Source organism: Apteryx rowi, unplaced genomic scaffold (genome assembly GCF_003343035.1).
Source record: "Apteryx rowi isolate R43461 unplaced genomic scaffold, aptRow1 scaffold_124, whole genome shotgun sequence".
NCBI classification, from domain to species: Eukaryota; Metazoa; Chordata; class Aves; order Apterygiformes; family Apterygidae; genus Apteryx; species Apteryx rowi.
The window spans coordinates 1111693-1137618 of NW_020447464.1; positions in this window are offsets into that span (position 1 = coordinate 1111693).

Consider the following 25926-nt stretch of genomic DNA (forward strand, 5'->3'; position numbering starts at 1 on the left):
GGTCTGCCGGTTTCTTTATAGTTTTTTATAACCTTCTCTACCTGTACTGAATGTGCCCAGCTGTCTGTTTTTCCAAATGTTAATAAAACTTTACAGAGGCAAAAAGACTCCTAAGTTTGTCAGGTTTCTCTATTTTTTTTATCAACCCTGTTGGCAGTTGATTCATAACAGAAATGACAGTGTAATTCATCTCTGGGTGACTTGAACCTCCTGCCAAGACAACATAAATTCCCCTTTCACTGTCTACAGAGACAACGTGTTCCCCATGCCTGGGGTGATTGTGCCCTTGAATCATTGCATATTGTGGCTGTTCATGGGTAGTCCAGGTGCTTACTCATTCCTCTGCGGCAATTGTAAGCCTTCTGGCAACTGCCTTAGCTAGTCCAGAGTGGAAGCCTACTTGCCCTCAACACTTACGTAGAGCCTTTTCCCTGTATATACGTCATTCAGTGGAGTCAAGCAATCAAGATGAATGAATTTTAGACCACAAAAAAAGTTTGGTAGCTGTTAGTGATAACATGCAGTGGAATTTATATTTCAGTTTTACACTGTAAAATACAAGTGGTCAAATTCCCATATAATATATATTGAAGTGTGAGCTGAAAGTCAATGAATCTAAGGGAAACTAAATTAGCATAATAAATATTGATAAAGAGCTGGAAGAATTTATAGATTATACCAGTTAAGTACCTCATCCAAAATCCTCTGTGGACAAAATGTTCTGTTGAATTGAGTTGGCTTTGGATCAATCTCGAACAATATCTTGGATCAAAGCAAAAATATAAGGATGTGTTTTGTAGTTCTGTTTTCATACAGAAATCAAAGGAAATACCTCATGGTAGTTGACTGCTTAGTCAATAGAACAGTGGCAGGAAAGAAACGGAGCCTTGCGCTGGAAAGGCTGCAGGCAAGTGCAGTTTACCTGAGAAGTGATGGCAGGAAAATGCCAGCTACTTGTTTAATTGTTAGCAGTGTTTGCCAAACTCCCTTCCGCGGCCCGAGAAGTTGGAAAATGGATAGCAGAGATTAAGTATATATAGTGCTAGTGCTAATATTGAATGCCAAATTTGCACTGGAAATTGTAATACGCTTAATGGGTTGAATATGACTTTCTCAAACATTAATCAGGATTTCTGCAGGCGCTAAAAAGGCCTGCCATTTCTTAATAGTGTGGATGTGAGAAGGCATTGTACAGCAGTACTGAAAGAGTATATATATTTACAAGTTTACTAAACAATTATAAAAATGTTCATTAATACTTCTAGCTGTAGGCATATTACAATTTTTTATCTGACATCTAATTCTGTCAGTCTTTTTTAATAATTAGTGCTATGTTAGGTAAACATAAACATCTGGCATTGTTTATAAATTTGAGACTGATCTTATTACAGTAAAAAATATCATTTCCTTTGCTTATAACTTCGCATAATAAATCACTTAGACCAATTCACCTTGCACTCAAGCATAATTTAGGTATGGCAATAACAGATACAAAGTTGCTTGCTGTGGTGAGCTTCAGAAATGGAGTCACAAAAACCTTGGGTCAAACCCTTTAACTTGATAGAATGTTTTATACCTCATCTTGGATCTTGGCTTTTGCTGTCTGAATCCTTGTCAAATTAGGATATGTTTTTTCAACTGGCATTTCATTTCATTGTTTGTGAGCTACAAGTAGGTTATACAAGTTAAAATACAAAAAATAAAGCATTAGCAATACACAGTTTCATTAGTTCAACCGTGAAGGTGGGACAAAAGTATTTATACTTTGACTAAATGGCTTTGGAAATCCCACAAGAACATTTTTTTCATCAGGACCTTCCAATTCTCATTGCTCCTGACAGTGGGAACACCATAGAATAAACTTGTTCTGTAGTGGCTAGCATGAATATTTCCTGTCTTTGTAAATAATAAAATTGCATAATTCTGGAAAATTCAGGGATAAGTGGAAAAGAGAGTGAAATAATGTGTCTTTGCCCAAACTCCACAGATATTTCTGGTTGGATGTTGCTAGAATATGGAAGAAAATTTGATGATGGAAAGAAAACTGCTTATTATAATCATATTGACATTTAAACCTTTCTTAAATGATTATTTAAAGGATCACATGCATTTCCTCAATGGGTAAGTGCTATTAACAAAGATGGAACATAACTACTCTGCACCAGTCACTGGCTTTTTACTACCTCTAGCAAAAACAGGAAACACGAAGTGCAGAAAGCCTTGTGAATTAGTCATAAACATACAGTTAAACTAATCTTTTTGTCCTTTTTCTATTCTCAGATAAGACTGGCACAGAATAACAAGGAATCATAAAAGAGCACGTGCAGTGAGTTTACAGACAACTGAAAGGTAAGCCTATCTTCTGTATCATATTTATAAATATGTAGGAGTTACTGTCAGTCTGGTCAATTATATATGATCTCACACATAACCTTTTGTGTGTGTGGAAATATATGTATATTCACACATATGTATACACACACGCACATGCATAGATAGAACACAATGTGGGAATGAGATTAAGAGATTTTTATGTAATTGTTTCTATTTGTACATCATAACTGATGATGGAACACAACCTGAATTCAAATAATAAAAATTCTCAATTGTTACAAATAAACACCTTGTATTTACCTTTAGTGAATAACGTTTTGATTGGGTGCAAGGACACATTAATGCAAAGAGCAAACCTAAGCTGCATGTGAAATTAGCTACCCTTCATCTTCTAGTGAGTAACAATGAGCAGCTGTGTTTTGATGCTGCAAAAGGAATTGTATCCACCTCAGGCCAACCACAGGCGATGTCTGCAACAGCGCGTCCTGTATTCCCTACAAAGGGATACCTGAGACATGAACAGCAGTGATGTTAGACACATGTTGCAGTAACAAGAGGCCAAGTGATAGAACCAAGAGGCACAGGCTGTAAATTAAAACATTAGAAGGGCATATGGTGACAGAAACATGTAGCTGCATCACTACATGTCAAATATATATTCACATTGCTTGTATGTATAGGATGAAGGTATTGACATTCAATTGCTTCTTGAACCATGAGATCATCTGAAATCAGAGTAAATTACAGAAAATGCTTTTCAGAAGTGAAGAGAGAAAAGAGATACAATTACTGAGGAAGTGTCCAAGGCTACTGTATTTTATCCTTCCCTACTACCTTCATTTATAGGAGGTGCCTTTGAGAATGTTGTGCAGACAGCATGATGGAAACGTGTTTGTTTTGCTTGCCACACCATGTTTATTCTGTAGATTAACTTAGGACCTTGCATTTTTTTTGGCTATGCATCTAGTAACTTTCAAAACATCAAATTCTTTAATGTGTTTTAAGGCTTCTTACCCCTGAGGGAGCATTGATTGGCCAGTTCTCATCAGGTTAGTATCTGAGTATTTCACAACAAGTTGTGTGTTTTATCTTAACAGCTGCTCCAGTAGGTAAGGAAATGATATCTTTCCTTTAATGAAGCCAGGGGTAATCTCTGTGCTTTGCAAATACTCACACAAGAAGTCTGTGGTAGATCTACATGTGGAACCTTGGTCTTTCAGTACTGACCCATGTTCTTACTCACTAGTCAGTCTACAGAAATGTAGAGATACGTTAAGCTTTGTGGTTCTAAACAGGACATATGCTGTGATAGGTATGTCTGGGGTCCAAATAGCAAGCACCACACTGCAATATAGAGAATATCAGTAATTCTTAGCTGTGGCCACCACTGACTCCACATGTAGTTATTTTGCAAAAATGCATTATCGATGGATTGCCAAAACTACAGCTTCTGGGAGTTTGCTATGGCCATACATGCAGCCCCAGAAAAAGACCATTTGTAAACTGCAATGTAATGTGTAGTGACATCACAGCTAACCTACACAGGCTTTCCAGAGTCTCAGAAATAATCCAGTTCGGGTAGCATGGAGCTCATGTCAGGCTAGTTAGAGCCTCTAATCCTGGAACATTTGGTCAGATGTCATTGGATTTCTCTTCATATCTGTGATTCAGCTGAAAATACTGTTTCATTAACTGACAGGGATTTGTTCTGTCGGCTAATTTTGTGCCTGATCTGGACAGAAGAGGGGCTGACATTAGCTTGTTGTCGCATGCATACATAGTTTGAAAATGAGGATGTCTGCATCTCCTATAGCCAGACTGCCACTTCCAGTGGGCTCCATACCTTATGAATTCTCCACCAACTATGAATGCTTCACTCACTATATCGATTGTAAGATTCAATGAAGATTTACGTCATGACTTCTTTTTCCTTTGTTCCCTGTCTAGAATAATGTTCCATAATTTATTCGAGGGATATGAAAGTACTGAAAAAAATTTTGGCACAAAATACACTATCATTACTTATACACAGGGCTCTTGAAAACAATAATTTAAATGAAGAAGAAGACAATGGAAGCACTGATTTATGACAAAGCAATTTCACACATTAAACTTGTAAAGCATTAGCATCTGATGTGAAACTAAAAGCAAGTAAGCTTTTAAAAGCGATGCTGCTGAGCGTTAGAGTAAGAAAATTTTTGTTTTGCCCATGGTGTATGAGGAGAATAAAAAATCAGCAAAAGACATTTTTCTGTATCCTTTTTAATGGCATAGCTCCTTAATGAGAAGATATGAAGAAAACAAGCTGTTCAGTACCAAGATTATGACTTTTACCTTCTATTTTATGCCAATATATAAGGCATGCATATTACAAATACTTAATAACAAATAATAAGAAGTAGATTAATTTTGAGTCATCCATCAAGCGGAAGGGGGAGAGTCATTTGTCAGACAGCCCATCACTGGCTGCTGCTTGCACAGCCCTCTCCTTCGTGCCAAGCACAGCCCTTTTAGGCAGCAGAGAGCAAATGAGGAAAGTTTCCTATTAACCTGCCTTGAGCTGCAATCCTTGCTTTCACTCTGCCCTGCTTGTAGATCCCAAACACAGCTCTTGATCCCACCTCTCCTGCATCCTGATCAGCTCACCTGGTCTTGATCTGCCCTGCCTGTGTCTCACCTCCAATTCTGCCTTGTTCTTTGCTCAGGACTTTATTCATATTCTTTGTTCAGGACTTCAGTCCGATCCCTGATCGCGCTCTTACCTGTGTCTTTGGACTGGCATGCACATACGATCTGCTTTTTGATGCTCCTCCCAAACTCTAGTCAAGTTCGTGCTCTTTTCCTTGACCAAAATATCTGTTAGCTCTGCTGGCTGCTAACCTGAGTGGTCATGACCATGGCATCTGGGTTTAGCCTGCACAGCCACAGGTGACAGACAGTTTCTGTGTCCTGAAAGACTTCCTTGTGGCATCATGATTTAATTGTGCTTTTATAAAAATTGTGTTTTTGTGACTGTTCAATTGTTTTACTATAATAAGGGATTAAAATGTTATTACAGTGTCTCCAAATGACTTATCCTTTGTATTTCTTTTATAACTGAAGCACTGTGTTGTTCTCCTCTGTAAGAGTCAAGTGGGCAGGTGCAACACAGGTTCCATAAGTTAAACTTGGAGTTTCCTATTTGTGCATCAAGACTAGCAATACAGTGGTCAAATTTCACTTTAAATAATATTTTTAAGGCTCCAGTTCCTTTAGTTAGTTTTTGCAAATGTCACTGACTGGAAAATCTTGAGATAAATTGAAATTTTTCTGTTCCCAGGAAAGCCAAAATGAGCTCAGGATACTCATTTGTAAAAATAAGATGGCCTGGGCTGCTCCTCTTCTCCAAAGACAGAAGCAGGATACTCTATCATAGAATCAGAACGTAAAGGAAGAAAAACAAATTTTACATTAGATATACTGTAGGAAAGGCAACATTTTAAAGTGTAATTCTTTCTCATGAAGCTTTCTTCAGTATAGGTGTCCTTAGAAATCTTGTGGGCCACTCTGACCCACAGAGGGGATCAAGTAAGAACAGGTTATTTTGGGAGCAGAAATGTTGGAGAGAGACAGAATAACTGTGGAGGGACAGAAGAATTATATAGTTTGACAATTTATTTTATATCTAGTCAATGGGTGCATAATAAAGTGTGAAGAGCCAGAGGTTTCAGAGCTTGTTTCCCACTGAACTGGAGATTGCACTCCATTGGACACATCCTAGAAGATGTATAGTAATCAAGCAAACGGTGTCATATGTAAATGTAAATTGAGATGATTGAGGAAATTACAGTTTATTTGGGACTGCATACAGGAACCTACCTGCTTGAACTTAGATTTTGATCTTCCTTGCCAGCTTTGTCAATCCCTCTAACTTCCCTCTCTGGCTGGAGAAACAGTTGTCCTGCTTGCAGCTTAGCCTGTGTCTGACTTACTTGTCACAGGATTTGCTGAAACCCTTATGTAGGAGCTCTGACTCCATTCTCTTGCTTGAAAAATATCTGGAACATTTAAAAATTTTCCAGCTTTGTTGCTTTTATCACTCCTTTCAGTCTAACACCTCCCCTGTCACCAACCCCTTGCTAGAGTCATGCAGCACATTCATACAGTGAATGTACCCTTGTTCTAATATTTCCCACTTCAAAAAGCACTTTGCTTTAATACCTTTAAAAGCAATAAATAAGAGTCCTCTTGAGCTTTATGTGAAGGTTCAGGATGGTTGATATTCAATATAAAATATTTTCTCCACTTCTAATTGAAAAGCCAGCTTTAAGAAATGTGATTGTTACATGGTAGGAAACATTCATGTCCCTCAGACTTAGGATTCTTGTTTCTTTGTTTTTGTTTTAATAGGAACATCTGTAATATATACATGCTGCTGGTACTTTTTAATTTCCAAAATTCACATGACTCATCTCAGGACTAACATCCCTTCTCATCTGAAAATTGTTTATCACTAAGTAAACAACATATTTTTTCATCTGGAAGGCAGTTTTACTTGGGGGTGAAGATTTGCTGCCTCTAAATGAAAGTGATAAGCTGTTCATACAAAAACTGAAGCAGCATGTCTTAGAATTTCATTTTAAATAAATAGAACTTACATCCCCTTAGCGAAATGAATAAGCTTTTGCTTTATTGCCTTTTGACAAAGCTGTAGATACAAACAGACATTCGCTGAGGCAGCAGAAAATGCTACAATTTAGTTCCAAGGTGTATTATATTGCATTTCGTACAACACACACAAGATGTAGTATTCCTTTCTCATATTAAATATACACTGTAATTTTGACTAAAGTGTTCAAACAAGTCCTGTCATGCCTGGGCTAACTTTAGAAATCATAGTAATTTGCTAAATTCATGTTAGATTGTCACATACTTTGTTATGCGTCTTTCCCATTTACACTTATTATCATGTTGAACTCTAAACGCAATCTGTCACTTAATAAGACCTTCTCCTCTTGCCAGACTTAACTGGTAATATCAATGTCCACTGTTCAAGACCTAGCACTTCATCACAACCAGTGGAGAAACTCTCATCTCATAAGTTCAGTAAGGAATAAATCTGAACACAAGTAATTTGGCAGACTATGGCCAAATGAAAAAAACAGACAGAAAATTTGTAGGCACTTAAGTGGGTTTTGATGGAGAAATATGAATTCAAGTGTTCCTAGCATCCAGAATTGGAGGCACAAATAATTTGACCACGACCAATAAAGAATGAAAACTTGCCTCTCTTGAATTTGGTGGAGAAGTATTTTCCATTAATCGTTGCACTACACTGATTGTAGAGCCGGTGCCGGCATACACGTTGAAGAGGATGTGAATGTCGCAGTCAGTCAGCGGATGGCATGACCGTTCATTTTCTCCTGTGCTCTTTGGGCCTTAAACAGTGAGGCTGATGCAACCAAGCATAAGATAAAGATGGAGAAAGGCAAGGGAGCTATTTTTATTGAGGTCCTGACTGCCTGTAATCTTCAAGGAATTTCTGCCTCCTGGAATGAATGCAGAGATCTCTAGCCCCTTTCATTTTTCATTTTGAGTAATTTGTGAAAAGCTCATAAGATTTTTAAGGGTGTGATATTTACTAAATGCTAGAATAGTTTCTACTCATAGAAAAAGTGTGTTGCATCTAATGAAAGACCAGGCAAGTAAAAGGGGTGAGGTAGCCCTGTCTTGAAGTAAAAATCTTTGCTAATGGGAGAAAATCAGATAATTCTTGGCTGTCCTCGCTATCGCTAGCAAAGGCACAGTGTCATTATTGCATGCAGGCAGCGAGCTTTGTAATGAGTGAGAAATGTGCACATGACACTGCAGGTAGGCATCCCTAAGAAAGGAAGATTGCTGAAGAGGAGAAAAATTTGAGGGCCATGCTCACTCATATGTAGTGCAGGAAGATTTACATGAATAAATTATTACATTGCTAATGAATATAATGCCTGTAAATCYGATCTTTTCCTCTCCCTCTTTGCCTTTCATTGTCATCAATGTGAAACCGTGCCTGTTTGAAATGTAAAGGATCAATACACTAATTACCCCTTACGAATTATAATGAAAGTGATATTGCAGTTCTCATGCTTCTTCAATACTGATGCTTCTCATCAGGAGCTAATATCACAGAGGTAAGGGGCACTCTCATCTTTTACAGGTTGCATCATGCAGCCTTCTAGTTTCTCTGTTAGTGCACCTCTACATGGAGAATAAATTATGCATCAAGGCTCTTCATCAGGTATCAATATTGAACAATTCTGTTTTTCCTAGCAGTATCAGCTGCTTATCAAATGCTGTTAATTGTTCAACCAAGAAATGTTGTAAATGGTATTTGTCAAATCTGCTTAAGAATGGTAATGACATTTTTACAGGAGCCCTAATGTGTGCTCCTAATTGCAACATCCTTGTCTTCTCACTCACATAGCAAAGTGCTATGGCCAGAAACCTGCTGCAGTAACCTAACACTGTGCATGTATTATTTAGGAAGCTTGATGAGGTTCTGCATTCTGACTTGTCCAACCCATGTAGTTATTTCAGTCAGCCTTTGGGGATGAATCAGACGAAGATAACTTAAGCAGGACTATCCCTGATGATCGAGAGTTAAAAAAGCTATAAACCACAGTATTAATCTACTGTAATGAATATTGTTACATTTAAAAAATAATTTTGAGGATTAGGGGTTTTTTTCTTGATTAACTTTCAGCAAACTATCCATATTTTATGAAGTTCACAGCCAGCAGGACCATATTTTTAAGGATTTAAATGCTACATTGCCATTGTTCTAGCCTTCTGCATAGAATGATTGAAACTAATAAATTCATATTTTGAAAAAAATGCTTAACATTATCTGTAACTTTTTAATCACACATTTATTTGTCATGTATGCTTTGGTCTTGTGATCAAAACAGTTTCAGTAAGGAATCCAATGCTTATAAAATTGATTAGATAACAAGTATATCTTCTGTCCCATTTAATCCAGGTATGTTTACCTATGGTCAAGATTCAGGGCACCTGGACTCAAAACCTGACTTTGACATAATATCTTATTGCAAGACCATTAATTTTTACTCTGGATCTTTTCTTCTCTTACTCCACCAAAGAGATAACATTTATTTCCTTCTTGTGTTCTACAGATATAAACACCTTCATAATTTTTAATTCCAAACAGGAGATCTGCTTTAGCAAGATATGTAATCAGCACTTCTTCATATAGAACATTCCTACTTGACTCCTGAAGAACTGTACCCAAGTTCTGTCTGGATGTCTTCTGAAAACAGGTTTTCTGATTGACTTTGGAATAAAATTCCATGTTTTTTAACTTTTCTATATTAAAAAAAATATATCAAGTGTAGTGTCTCTTTCATGTAGTATCAGATAACTCCATGCCTTTCTTTCAGTGGTTTCACTGTCATGAAAAATCTATACATATGTTTCTGAAACCGAAAGCTGAAGGCTATAGGACACAACCATGCAGTAGAGAGATACATTTTATATTGTTGCCCATTTCTTGATATTGCGTGCTTTGAAAGTGGATTTGCCCTTCATCCCTTGTCACAAAGTTATGCATTTTTTCTCACTTTTATCATGTAGCATTCCAATAGTAATCAGTTTTGAATGAAACTGGGCTAGTAATGAAGAAAACTTGCCGTGACTTCATTTTTGTCTCAATCATAATTTGAGACTTGAGTTGCAACTTGCCGAGTGACCTCTCCTCTGTCATGCTGCAGCTTCTTTCTCATTGGAGCAGTGTTTCTGAAGTGCTGCAGGTCTGACTGAATACTGCCACTCCTCCTGCTTCAAGTCAGTGATCCTAGTGTAGCGCTTGCACTTCTTTTAAATTTTCAGGTATACTGTGAAACCATTTTCTGCCTTTCCTTGTCATTGTTTTGTTTCAACAGGAATCTGATGCACTAGAGATACAAAAATTAGCATAGTGACAAAAACCCAGAGAACTACAGAGAGAAGAGTTTTGTCACTAAACATGTGAATTCAGCAACTTAAAGAAAGGAAAGAAACAACACTTACACAGAAGAGAGGAAAGCAATCAAGCATATGGGCACACCTCATTAATGTGATTTATTTTCTTATGTCTTTCCTACTACTGCTTTTTTTTGGAAAGCTAGTATTGTAGCTTCTGCTGCTCTCTGGTACAGAATTGGTAAGCTGGAGAGAAACCTGTCCATCGCTGGTTCTCTATTTTAAAAATCTGAAACATTTTAATAAATGGTAATCCAGTTCCCTTTTTTTTTGGTGAAGAAAAACTATATCATACCAAATATCTTTTCTGGAAACCTGCTAACCAATTCAATACAAAGCAAGGCTGCTAATCAAGTTCAGCAAGACTTTTCAGAACAACAGGCAAGATTTTTACTTGAGATGACTGGCTATAGCTACACCACTGGCCTTAAATGGATCTTTAATGATTTAGTCAAATAATTTTACATCTTTGAAAGGATTGGGTTGAAGTATGCTGCTATGAAAACTTTTGCCTGGCTTTGTAAGAGCTTCCATCTTGCAGACTAATGAAGAGATTATGAAAAAAAAAACCCCAAGGCTTAAACACAATGAGCCAAATCTTTTATACATCCTTAATAAACCGGTTATATGACAGTGAAATCTTGTGAGACTTAGAGTCAGACTATTTCGTAGTGCCAAAAGCCAGCTGATCTGAAAGAATAAATCTAAATATTTAAAATTACTGAAAAGGGCCATTCAGACTTCCTGAGATATTTTGTTTCAAATTAACAACCAGAGGTTTTAGTAAAAGATGGAAGTGAACAGTGAAAAACAAATAAGCAAACACAGATTTAAAAAAAAACTCAAATAAACATTTTATTACTTTGTTATACATTCATTGTTTAAAACCCTGTTGTTTGTTCACAGAAAAGCTGACTTTTTTCGTTTCAGTGACTACCCGATTTATTCAACAGCAGTAAAGAATTGTATTGACAGGCATAAGGGAGCAGACAACAAAAAATACTAGGTGGATCCCAAAGCTGAGGCACACAGTACTTGCAGTGGACTTAAGGATCTTACAGACTTCAAATCATGCCATCTATCTGGACTACTGTCACTATTCAGCTAGAAAGAAATATGTGCCCTGCTTTTAATTCTTAGTCATTGTAGTAGTAGAAGAGGTACTGATGAGAATTAGGATTTATTAGTACTATTTATATCTATCCTTCCTGACCAGCTCTGAGTGTTTAGGGTGTATATGCTGACATTTGTGAATGTGCTAAAGAGGCTCCACTGGGAGGAGGGAGGGCGAGACTGAAGATATTTGGATTCTGTTAGTGTAAAATAGAATTTAAAGGCTCTGTATCTCACAGTGTGTGTTTGCCTGCTTGCTTTTCCTGTCCCTAATCTGAACACTTGTAAATATTCCACTTGTGGATCCTGTTAAAACTCTCTCCGGCAGGATTTACTTTTTGTCTCTGAACCATAAAGGTTCTTAAGCAAATTGTCTTTTGATGCAAGGGATTGCATCAAAGAAACATTTTCTGGAGGAAGGATAATCCCAAAGCTGCCTTCAAGAACTTATCTCTCTTCTGTCTTAGGTTCTATAACACCCATGGGCAAATAATGCATTTGAATATCTTTCTGTGATCAGAAAGCCAAAGCAAGCTGGAAGACAAACCTGTGCAGTGATCAATCAGATCAATGACCAAAGACCAATCAGGTTCCAAACAATGGGGAATCAAAGCAGCCATCAGAACCACAACAGATGTCCTGCTTCCTTCTGGGAAATGCAGCAATGGGATCAACAGCAACATTAATGGGAAAATGAGCAAGATACTACTTGTGTTGCAATAACAGTGGAAAACATTCCCATAATGTTTCTCTGTTCAAATTACCTCAAGTTTTGGTTCTGTTTCATTTCTTCCTTGTCTAGACTGAAAAAATTGCCATTCCAAATACCCAGAAAATGAGTTAAGATGGGTTGGAGTTTTTAAAGTTCTTACATTTTATGTGTATCATTTATTCAAATCTTAGGACCCATTAGAGATCCAAAGATATCACAATGTCAAGGCTATTTAATAGTCTATGAAATGTTATTCATAATTTTTACTTTTCATAAATGTTTGTGACACATGCATACAATAAAACAATAGATGGTGCCAAACTAAACAAATTTCTTGAAAAACGTCTTCAGCCATTTGAACCCACCTAATCGCTTTCTTATTTGGCACCACTTCAGACTATGTGATACTGAGATTGTTATTTTTGGCACTGAATCTTTGATACTGAATTTTCTGGAGAATGATTTTGGCCCAAAACCTAACAGTAGGGTTAAAATTTTCAAAAAGCAATTCCTAATGTTACATGCATAATTCTTCAGGATTTCTATAGGAAAATTAAGACATAAGGCTCAGAAATTAAGATATAAGGTCCACTAACTTAAGGGAGTTGCGGGTACTCATCTCCTCTGAAAGTTATCCTACTTTTATTCAGGTGCTTAAATAAAGTTTTATGCTTTTGATGTTAGGCTACTATGCTGAAAAACATAAATGGCCACATTTATAAAAAGTGTCAACAGAACTGGCTTTAATTGGCTATCAGCATCAGCCCAAGGATACAGGATTGAATGCCTGCTCTTAGTGACAGAGTTAATTTGCTTCTCCAAATGAAAAATGAAGACTTTGGGGATGCCAGAAGAACAAGCTCACTATCTCATTCTGTCTGCAACCCTTCTGCAGAAGTGCTTACGTGAGATGAAATTTTGTATTAGAAAAGGCAAAAAATGTGTTTATTCAGAGGCAAAAACATCCTTTAGTCCTTCAGTACAATCTTCAATTCAAGAAGAAGCTTTCAAATCTTAAATTCTTGATTTAAGAAATCTTGTACCAAGACACTCTGATTTCATTTCATGGGTGTTCTGCCACAACACTAATGAAATGAATGGTGAATCAGGTTCATTATTCAGAAGGTGTTTATTTTCTTGTTGTCATTTCCATGTTCACTCTCTGACTCCCTTCTTCATCTCTATTTTCGCCTGTTCCAACAGTTTAGTTAGAGAACAGATACTACGCTGACATTTATATCAGACACAGCAGTCTGAACTCATTTGCAGATTTGCTTGGTGAAGGAATGGATATGTTATCTCTCCATACCCAGCCATCCACTGACTAGAAAAAGGCAATCAAAAATAATGTATTTTTAATGCTCAAAGTGTTGAAAATATCACTACATCATCATATAGTCTACAAAATTGACCAAGCTGACAAGAAGTTAATGCATAGTATGCTTTATATTCTGTTCAATGTCTTCTTAATTTTTTTAAAGAACTGCTGATCAACAGATTGCCTTGAAACACTGATACCTGATTAATGACCTTGTTATTAAATTAATCTAAATGCATGCTTCTGGGTACCTTTGAAAGAAAGGGAGGCTTTTAGAAAGCTAGGAGAAATTAAGAAACTGTGTAGTTTATGAATAATAGATGCATTTGTTGGCTTGTAGCTCAAATATTTTGCTTGTAATGATGTGTTTTGATAGCTGTAAATAGCAGTAATTTTCTGGTGAAAGATCCTACCTACCTAAAACATTTCACTGTTTCATTGGTCTCACTTACAATATCAGAATCAGTAAACCCTGTCTGACCTGAAGGTCTGCGTAGCAACAGCAGTCTTAATGGCTTTCCTAGGGGTGATAAACATTTTGCAAACAGATAGTCAGATTGCCCTTTGTGGAAATAAGTAGTTCTGAAGGGAAAGTTATAATTACAGAAGTGAAAAAAAGTTAGATTTTTCTAGAGTTCTTCCTGACTAGTCAAATATGTGCTGCTGATAAAATAAATAAAATAAATATAATTTTTCAACCCTGAGAAAAGAGCTACCTTTTAAGTTTTGTAAACACATAATATATATATACCCTGTAGAAGTTTTCTTCAAATCTACCTAAAATACTATTCCAACTGTGCGCCAAGATTATTTAGCTAATAGACTCCTTATCACTTTCACATCTCTTATTTTCATGAGCTGCCTTATTAGTCTGTCTGAAACACTCCTCAACAGGGTATTAAAATTTCATTAGGTACAGACAACCCACAATAAAGCTTCTTTTTAAGCTTGCACTTCACTTCACATAAAGTTTTTCCTTCCACACTCAGCAAATACCATGTATCCTAGATTTACACAAGTGTTTGTTTAGCTTCATAGAATAGCTACAGGTTTTATTTTCCTTTTTTTGGGGGGGTATGGACAGTTCTTTTCTTAAATAGAATATTTTTTTCATTTGGAGCATATTATTTCACATCAAGCAGAATGAAGCCTGAAAAAAAGCTGCTCTGACCATCTAATCCAGGAACCTGTTGCCAGCCCTGACCAGAGGAAAATAAAATCTTCATGTAGACAGATTTTTCCCCCGTGGAGAATGCCAAGCCAGTGGTAGCTGGAAGTTTTTGTATGTTTCAGAACTTCAGATAAGAACCCATTTAATGTTAAACACATTTTTTTGAATGCTGTAATAGCTATTCTCTTGTCAGCTTGCTTTGGCTATTCTCTTTCTTCAAGTAGGAGATAGCTGCAGTTGTAAAATCTTTACGTTATAAGATGCAACACCTGATTGATTTTCAGACCCCACAATGAGTTTGTGGATTCAGCGGTTAGAAAAATCATCGTTTGACTTGTAACCTGAGTATCAGTTTGTCAAGGAATTATTGAAAGCAATAAATATATTATTCCACAATTTCATATAAGAAGATATATGCCTAATGGTAGATCTGTTTTTTTCATTTCTGGTGATATACCTACCCATGTAATTCGTGGTTCCTTTGCCAAGATTTGAATGTTTATGGTCCCCTAAAGAATATTTTTGCAAAATAAATATTTCCCTGGCTATCGTAATAATTTCCTAACCTCTTAAATCTCTTCGGCACAGCTAGATTTAAGAATTAAAGAATATTGCAGTAACTCAGCAGACAAGTTTTATTATGTGGCTTTACTTAAATTCATCTGATGCAGTGTTCAATAAAGCTGTACATCACTGTGGTTCTTCTTTCTTTTATGGTACTCTCTTTCACATTGTGCACACACACATATTCCAGAAATGGCTTCTCTGCCTGTGACACTTCTAAAACTTTAAGAAGTTTTATTTCTTAGCTGCACTGCAATTAAACTATATGGTCCCTAGAATAGAAGAAATATCTGTTCTCACTTTGTCCTCCATTCTCAAAATCCTCCCAGTGCAACTGGAAGAGTTTCAGAATCCACATTGCAAAATTTCATGTCAGTTGGCCTCATAAAGCAAAGTCCTGGCCTACTGTTTTAATTCAGCACGTTGCATTGCACCCTGCATCTCTAGTTAAAGGATACAGCACAGCTGAATACTTTTTCATTGCTGCTCAGATGAAAAAACGTTTCTCAACTCGTCACAGCCAAAGAATCATTTTATCTTCTCCCCCGTAGCCAATCCTTTTCCAGCAGTGTCATCAGCTCACATGGCCCCACCACAGCCCGTAATTATCTGAACAGGCTGGAGGGAGCCAGCTGCGAGAGGCATTCTTCTACAGGTAACATATGGCTCTGTAGAGTGTCCCACCTGCAGTGGCTTCAACAACTGCAGACTGTCACATAAAAGGCTTCCAAGAGGCTAAGTGGCTTTGAGACGGTGTTCTGCTTTCTCGTCTCCCCTCATCCTGCTTTCTGTTTTGATATAGCTTTGATTCAAAGCAATCTGTATTCTATGCCACAATCTGTTCAATGGCAATAAAGCAAGCACTTAGGAAATGGTACCTATATTTATTCTGAATCAAGATTAAAAAGCTCAAAAGTATGCCTTAAAATCCACACACACTTTCTCCTTCAGTATTACATTTCACACCTTTTATTTTTGACAAAAACAATTTCAGATGCCAGTTCACTAGGAAACACAGTGACCTCTTCACCTGTGAGCTAACAGGGTTGACATTCTTGTGAACAGAAGATACTTTGCAACTTTCTCATATATTACTACATGGGTATAAAGTCTAGAAGAGATGCCTAAATTTACCTGGGTCTCCTAATTACTATGAAAAATAGAGGTTCCGGCTGGAAACATACACTGCTCAGTGCAGCCAATTTTCTCTAGCTCAGTGCTTAGCCACACTGAAGAGCCAGCCTCAGACACGGGCACATCAGGCATACTCGTGAGGAACAGCTTGTTCTTCCTTTCCCTCCAAAAAAAAATATTCACTTTCTGAAGGCTTCTGTTAAAAGGCTCTTTATGGTTGTTTTTCACACATATGAGCTATTTATCATACTTTCTCTTAAGCAGTCGATCATATAAATGACATTGTGAATAACTAACTATTCTTCATCCCACTATCCCTTTTCAATATTGAAGCAGTGGTCAGTATAGAAGCTGAGTTGCAGTTTTCTATCCCTAGTTGTGACTGAAGAAGCTAAACTGGGCTACATAGCCTCTCTGAAACCTGAACTGGGCAGCATGCAAATCCCTCCGTTACTGCTTGTCAGAGTCCAAGGTCTGTAAGGCAAGAGCAAGGAATTCAGAGAGCATGTTCTAGCTTTAATGATTGCCAAGAATCCTCATAGCTTTCATTTGCCTTTTTCTCTTTACTTTTTTTCTTCTGTTTTTGTTGTTTACCATATTCATGAATTGCTTCCCACCATGATGATTAACATACAACTTCCTGTGGAAGTGTTCTCTCAAGAGAGAGAATAGTTGTACCTGTGAAAATTCTTTTTATCCCTTTTTATCTGCAATATTTATTATTTTGAGCTAAATTTACTTATATTGAGGCAGAAATTCATCTAGTATCTTTCAAGATATCTATCTGGGATTAGTATCTTTCAAATTTCTATGTACACTTTTAAGATGTCACATCATAATGTGCAAGTGAAACAGAGCAACTGTATTAATAGAGCTTTATTTGGAATACAGAATGATTTTCAAGTTTATATTGAAGTGAACAATGGCACACATTGAAACTATGGGACAGCAATATTATGTAATTTCTGCATGTAGTGGCTTGACCATTTAATATCTTATTTATAACCATTAGAGGTTGAATTGCAAGCATCATCAAATTACAGATTTAATAAAACAAACCATTTCCATCCCCACTGAAGAGTTGGGTTTTTTTTCAAAGTTAAATCAGCCACCATGACTAGGATGAATGCTTTCAAGCTCTTTAGTAATGTTCACCATGCCTCATATAAAAAAATAAAATTCCATAACAAGAGTTACTTACCTTGGTGATTCATTTGGTACATAGAAAGAACAGTGTTTTTGTGTTGCCAGCAATAAAATATGATGCTGCACAATAGTAGCTCAAAGCTGGAAGTAAAAACCTGTATTTGTAAGAGCAAGCTGCTGACACTGAGTATTTGCAGTCTAATAAACCCAAACACGTGTCTGTACTCATAATGCTTTTTTCCTTGTAGAGAAATATATGGTTCTATTAAGTGTATAAACTGTACTGTGGTAAGCACACTAGTCTCCCTTTCCTTCTGATACTGGGTACACATCCTGGGCTTTTTTCACCTTTATTAGGATTGACTAATGTTCTTGGAAAATGTAGCACACCTAACTAAAAAGGAAGAGGCAAAAGGTTCTGAAACAGCCTTCTTTTCTTCCCACTTTGGCCAGTGATCCAGGCCTATACAATGCCTCTCCAAACCCAGCTGCTATTAAGAATCCCCTCGTTTATAAAAATTAAAACACACTCAGTTACCTACTGTTTCCCTCTGCAAATCTTAGACAAATAGAGTTCATCTGAGGTCTCTGCTGGAGATCAAGTCTTTCCTAAACATATAGAGGTTGTGCTACAGCTGCAGCTGTACTTGCCACTGTATAGAAAGAAAAAGAGAGCAGGCTAGACAGGACAGGGATCCTCTTGCTGACAGTGCTGTTTATGAAACAGTGTTGGAGCCAGGCTCATTTAAAAGTGGGCTCAATGAGTCTGTGGCTGTGGAGATCCACTCATTTGAGGACATTCTTGTGATTCCTGACCAGGAGTAAAAGAATCTGAAAAATGGACCAGAAACTGCCTGGAAATGCATTCCATCTCTCCTGCATGCCAGGAGAGGAAGCTGAGATGTTTTGAGAAGTGTTTTTATTCAGATGGCACAGATATGTTCAATAAATCTCTTTGTCCTACACATCTCTGTAAGGAATTTTGATTTCTCTAGCCCCAGGATACAGGGATATATATGCAGGCTAAGCCATCAATATGCAAGCAGTGCAGCTCTACTCCAGAAGCTTTACTATAGCCTTTGGCTACACCACCAGCTGTTACCACAGTAATCCTCCCTAGACAGCTACTTTTTCCTATGGATATGGATGTCATTGGACTATTGTTCATATCAGTATCTAACCCGTGCAGTTTTTCACCTCACAGGCTGATGCGGAGAAAACTGCCCTGTAAACCAAAACACGTACCACACTCACAGAGACTTGCACATCCTTTTAATGCTCAACTATGTGGTATCTCTGAACCTTCACTTTAAAAGGCTCATCTGTGTGTACTGTTGGAAGTTGTATTCACCTGGCAGTCATGGAGTCTATGCTCCTACCATGCTGCAACAAATTGATGTGCCTGATTGATTTCTCTGAGCTGAATCTCTTGCTCTTTCCCCTATTTAGCTCTTGAGGGCTCCCTTACTCTTGCAGATGCAAGAGTACAACAGCTGTAATTCTTACGCTCAGTTGTCCAACCAGCTGATGTGGTACCTACCCTGCCTGTTTCCTTACTACTGCTTTCCTACCTGACTGCTCATTCCCCTTGCCTTTAACCCCTACCGCCTTTAGCTTTTCCAGCTTCAGCCTGGGTAGTTTTGTCTCCTGAATTTAAAAGGGTTGAATAGCAAATGGAAGATCCCCACATACTGTATATGAAAGGAAGCACTATCACATCACATACAGCATCCAAATTGTGCTTTGCGTTAGATTTATCAGGTTTATCAGAAAGGAAGCCAAGGGAGGAAAGGAGAAGACGAAGAGATACAGCCAGCTAATTAAGCAGTTGTTTTCTGAAATGATTGTAGAGCAGACTGCCTTCAGTCACTGCAGGGTGAAAATAATGTATAAAAAGGCCTGCAACCAAAGCAGAATGCAATAGAACGTGGCAAGGTAGTAAATACAAATGAAATATTAAAACTTGACAAAAACATGAATAGATTTTAGTGTGTGTTATAGGACACCCAAAACCAAATCCTCTTTGGTTTTATTGCAGTTTCCTAAAAGAATGAGAGGTCCACAGTGCACCTTTGTATCTTTCTGAGTGTGTACCAATTTCCTTCTCTGTCCTTGTCTTCCTGTTGCCCCTCCCTCACCATTCCAATAATTTCTGCATCTGTTAGCCAATTTTGGACTAATCTGATGGAGCAATAGGGTTCCCCCAAAATAAGTTAGTCATATGTGTTTCCTGAAATAGGTTTCTGGATTCCAACTGGCTACTCTGATTTTCTTGTGTAAGCACCTATAATGAAAAAGAGTTTGCAGTGCAAATTTGTATACTATTAAGCACTAGAGAATATACAGGGGAGAGAGAGAGAAAACTTGTAAATGCTCTAATTATGGGCACTTGAAGGAAATTAGGATTGACTGGCAAGTTCTGTGTTCAGACAAGTTTGTGGAAAGTAGTGGAAGGAGATGAAGGGTACAGTGGGGATTGTATCGAAGGAAATAAGGCAAGATGGTATCCAGAATCTTAAGAACCAGCTATGAGAAACAGAAATTCAGAACTAAAGTTAGAAAAACAGAAAAACTAAAAGAAAGATTCGAGGAGTGGTATAGTGACAACAATAGAAAGTAACTGTGGTGATTAATAGTAGAGCTGCAAGCACTAAGGAAAATAAGGTATATGACAAACAGGACTAAAGCTCAGAGTTAAGAACTTCACTTTTAAGATGTCATGCAAAGAGAGAATTTTAAGGGGCTAGGGAAGTCCTAAAGGTGAGAGACATCCCAAGGGGTGCAGGGAGAAAGATTACGATGGGAGCACTGCACACGATATAGATAAATTGTGGACATAGCTGTTGACACAAGAACGTGTGTACTCAGTTTTATGATCTAGCAGATATCTTTTGTAAAATCGTTATGGAGTCTGGGAATGAAAATGAAATTACATCAAAACCCAGAAAACCAGTTCTAAAGGTTTTATAAATACTTTTGATCATTGCTAATCAGGAAAATTTAAAAAAAAATGTTGGCAAGTGAGACACTATTCCTTTGTTATTGGCAGGCATCAAAATCACAGACCCACTGTTTTAGTGTACAAAATGCCACCCCCTGTAGCTGGTACCACTGAAGAAAAACTTCAAATGCCTATGAACAGAGCATAGTCAGCCTAAAGTGACACACTGCGAGAGAAAGACAGTGAGGGAACAAGACTGCTCTTTGATTTACAAATGCTTCTCAGCAATGAATTCATTTCAGGAACAGAAGTCAATCTCTTCTGGAGAAACAAATAAGCAAAAAGCAAAACAGAATAAAGAGCCAGAATGTAAACTAAACACTTGGCTGGCTCAGAGCCTCCAATTTGACATCTCAGGTTATAAATAATCGAGGGCACTTGTATTATCCATGTTGTAGAGCACTGGTATTCATGAATACTTAAAAATCTTCTGACAACTGGTAATGTTTCATCAACCAGAAAGTATAAAAGGCAAATTAGTGTTGTTTTTTCATCACCCTTTGTGGGGAAAAAGATCAAAGAAGAGATTTTCACACCAACATAGACCCTGTCGGTCTCTGCTTATACATAAAGATGTATTTCTACAATGTGATGCTGGAGGCTGGCAGATGTTAAAAGGAAAGCTGACCCCTACAAAAATTGAGCAACATGAGGATATGAAGTCCCCTATGAGTACACAAAGAGATTTATTCTTTATTTCATGTTTATTTAATTATTTTATACCAAGAAATGGACATATCAATTCATTGTGGATATTGCTTCTGGCATCTTTTTTTTTCATTACATAAGAACAGGACATAACTGGCTCTGTCACAGAACACGAATTCTCAAAATATAGCATTATGTAGGCAATGTTTAATATAATTACAATACTAAATTACGGTATACAATTTGGTATAATTGCAGTAATATATTGTTTTGAGTCCCTTGATGGGACAAAGATCTGTGTGAAATGTTTCGTGGAAAATGTTTGTCATGAAACTGTAAAGCAATATCAGCAGAGCCTGAGAATTTACCCTTCACCCTTAAATGTCCATCTTTGGACAAAATCATGAGTTAAAATCGCAGTTCTACATATGATCTTACCTACTATGCGAAGTGCTACACACTACAGTTTATATCCTAAAAAAATTATTTGCATGCGTTTCTTTAACTCAGATTTTCAGACTTATGTTGTGGTGTTTGTTCTGAAGATAGAGGAAATTTTAAAATCATACCAACTATTGCATTTTCCTTTGGACTATAATAATTTTCTCTGCTGCCACTTTATCCCCTTTCCTCAGACACTGTCTCAGCGTATGCCCAGACCCGTGTGCATTCATACCTTACAGAACCAAGCGCAAGGAGCGACCTTCACTTGCCTTTTGCAACATGCCGGAAGCAGAAGCAGCCCAGGAGCCAGATCTGCCTYCCCCCCAGCCGGGGCCCAGGGCTCTGAGCAGCAGCAGCTTTTCCTACAGCCCTTCCTACAGGGTATTTGTACAGGCTGGGCTGGCCTGCAGCGTAGCCAAGCCTCGCGCGTTCAGCGCCTGGGCAGCCTGCTCAGCCTCAGCACCGAGAGCTGGCGCCTTCGGACCTGCAGCACCCTCCGAGGCCGAAGCTGAACGCTGCAGAAACGGTGCCGTGGCATGAGCTATTAGCACTGCTTTTGGTAGTTACTTGCTGACCCTGGAGGCAGACCCTGCTGTCAAACAAACAGGACTGGTTGCCGTATTAAGGTTTTTGTGGAAGTGGTTCAACGAGTGTCCACTCCACCTTACATTCAAATTGAACTGATGAGTTTGATCAAGACTATAACCTCTCTTTCTGGGACAAATTGGCTCTGGTTAGCATTTCCTTTAATCTTTCTTATGAAGAAAGGGCACTAAAATGAAAATTTAGTTTTATAAAGACTGTAATTCTAAAAGACTACAATGTACTGAAAACCCAGTGAAAGATGCAGTGCTAAAAATAAAAATGGCTACAGATAGAAATTGCTTTTCAGATTTCAGCCGTATAAAGATTATTCACTGCCAGTGATATGTGGCTACTTCTTAGTCATTTGCAAGCTGTTCTGTGCCACCTAAAGTATCAAAAAATTTTTTTCTTCAGTTTTGGAAAGAGGAAGTGAAGAATAACCCCCGGCATATCTCAAACTTAAAATTCTAATGTCTATAGAATGGGGGTTTCCATAAAATAAATTTTTTTCCTGGGTCTATTGTGGTTTGAGGAGGTGATGTTTTTAAAAATAAACTGCTCAAGAAATAAGATTTCAGAAATCAGATATATATGTAAAAAACAGGCAGGACACCAAGGCATTTAGTGTATGGCAATTGCAAAACATTTCAAGCTACTCTGATGCATACAAAATATTTGATGAAACATATGGCAATGTCTAAGGTTAGAGCACATCAGTCTGAAAATATCTGAGATTTTTTCTCCCTCGAGAAGACACGATATTCAGTTGATCACATTTCAGAAGAAATCTAGTTTTGTGGCAAAGGGCAGGTTCTGTGGCTACCTCTGCGACAGACTTGCAGTATAATCTTCAGGAAGTCAGGAAGGTTTTGATCCAAAATTCTTGAAGCCTGTCCATTTCCTGACTGCTCCCTTAGCCCCAGATTTCAGTGCTGGGAGCCGTCAATGGAGACTGCAGTGCATTTGGGTTTGTCTTACTGCTATGGAAGAAAGATTTCCCAGTGGCTTTTTTAACCTTTTTATGTGTTTCCTGCCAGAATTCTGGTAAATCATGTTTTGTTTATTTACTAAAAGTTTTAGGTCTCACATATATACCCGAGTAAAAGCTCTGCTTGCATGCATGATGTGTTTATTTTCAATAACAGAATGAGAATTGTTCTTCTCCCAAGCAGAATGAAAAATAAATACTCTATGGCCTAGGTAACCAGCTAGACAGGATGTATAACAAATCAAGAATTTCAATATAGCTTTCACAATGTGGCTTTAACCTTTTTTTCCCCAGAATATTCCATTTTCTGCCGATGTGCCTGTGCGGTCCTGAAAGGCTTTACAGTCTCCTAAGATTTATTGATTTTAAGTACTTTTCTTGTCTTGTATTCTCTTAATATTTTTCCTGTAATTTAGCTATTTTACTAGGAAGGGCTCGATCAACTCTAAACAATATTTGGCTTTACTGAAGAGAAAACCCAATGTGGGGGTGATGAAGAACCTCATATTTTGGGCTCTGGGTCAAAGCTGTCTTTTTAGTTAAGGAATATTCATCCAGATGCAAGGGAAAAAAAAGTGTAGCAATTGCTCATAGTAAGAACAAACAAATAACCAACTGATGCTTGGTTTCTTGGTTTGCTCTGGAAGAAAAGCTTTCTTGGTTTCCCAGTTCCAGGTGGAAGGACACCTAGGTGAAGCACCCCTTAAGGTCTGGGATCAGAAAAATAACAAACTTCCCTCTTTAATAAAATGCTCTAATATTTTACCATGATCAAGAATAGATTGGTTCCAAATATTACTATGTTTTTACCCTCTGTTTTGCACACTATCTCAGCTATTCATACCAGCTTGTACTTTTACAGTTTTATTTGATTTGGTCATAGTTACTGTTTCAATATTGACTGAGGTTTTTCTCTTTATACCTGCTCTGTTGTTCTCTAATATGTAAAATTCCTTTCAGGATGTTTTTTCTTCTATTAGGCTTTTCCAATTTTGTTTTTTATAACTTAAAAGCCTGTCTCTACAAAGAAAAAAAAAGTTCATGTTTTCATTTATTTACCTCGGCAAAGAATAGAAAGATATTTTCTCCCTTATGACTGACAGACTAGCCAGAATTGAAATGATTACTTTCATCTGCAGCTAACAGCCTGGGTGAAAGGGGCATTTTTCAGGTGGTTGTTGTTTGTGCGCAGCTAGGGCCAATAGGTAGCTAAACAAGGTGATAAAAAGGCTCAATCCCCAAGGTGTTGGGCTGCTCCCCCCTTGGAGTTGAGGGAAGATGGAGACAGCCACATCTCCTGGGCTTGCTCATCACCTCGCAGTGCTGAGCTCTTAACGTTTTGGGGGAGGTACTGCTCTTCTGTGCAATCTCACTTGTTTGAACAGAGCGCATTGACACAAAACATGTGTCCGCAGAGCGCTGGAGGAAATAATAGGATACAGCTGGTTTGCTGGAAACCTGATTTCAGAAATTCTTTCAGGCGGGTAATTACTCCTTGTACTAGTCTTACACAGAAAGCTTTATTCAAGATGTGCTAGCAGAACAATAATGCTTTCTTTATCCATACATAACTGTGTAAATGTATCAGAATTGTTTCCATGTTAGCTAGTCCTTTAGTAGTTACTAGCTGAAGACACACATATACATCACAGGAAAAATTACACAAAAAAGACAAACACTGTGAGGCCCTGGACCAGGACTTGAGTTCTGAGGATTACCACAATAATGTATATTAGTTCTTTGTTAAGCTTCCCGGGGTGAAAAGATGAGCTTGGTTTAAGCAGAGGAAATTTTTCAGAAGTTTTCAGAAAAATGAGTATGCCTGAAACAAACATTTGAACCTGCAAAGTAAGTAAACACTAATACAGGCAAGAATTTAAACATCTGGTTACTTTTTTTAAAAACCTATAAGTAAAGATAAATGAGATTTCTAGAGTTCTTTTTTATCTATGACTAGACATTTTATGATCACATTTTTACTGGTCATTTTTTACTGTTTATTCCTATACCCTCTCAAAAATCACAGAATCAAACTATACACAGAACTGCATAAGTACATATCTTATTAAAATTCGTGAGAGCTGAAGCTATGTAATGGAAGGCAGGTTGTGGCATGGCATCATCATTGCTGCAACGATTAGGACTTTAACATCTTTGCCAGGATTTTGAAATCCCAAATGGCAACAAAAGAGTTAAAGTCGGAGAGACTCACAGAACACCTGAAATCAAACCCAGGTAAAGGGGACAAGGAGGGTTACTCTCACAAGCTGGAGGAAAGGAACTAGAAACTAGCATTAGAATTGCTAAAGAGGGATAAATCTGGGGAAGATGGAGCTGTGGGAGAGCTTGCCTTAGCCATCTATTGATTTTCTGATGAACGGGATAGCACACAGAGAAAGAATGTGGAATTGAGCCCAAGAGAATGGTGGTGTTCATGCAGCAGTAATTAGAGATGAATTATCAGGCTATCAAGAAGGGAATACCTGTGGATAAAAGTCTCAGGCTTACAGAAATTAGTAATTGCGGAACCAGGGAAGAGCAGTCTAGCTCCTGAACGGTCCATTAATCTTTGAGCTGTGAGGGGAATTGGCAGATGGACTTATGGATGGAGATGGAGCCTCACCAGGTTCGGGTGAACACGGAGTATGAAATCCACTTACACCATCACTAATGGAGAACTCTAATTTCAGATGAGTTAGTCCTCGTCTTAGGGAGGGAGGAGAGTGACAGTGTTTTAAGATCTTATCTGCTGTCCTGTTTCCTTTCT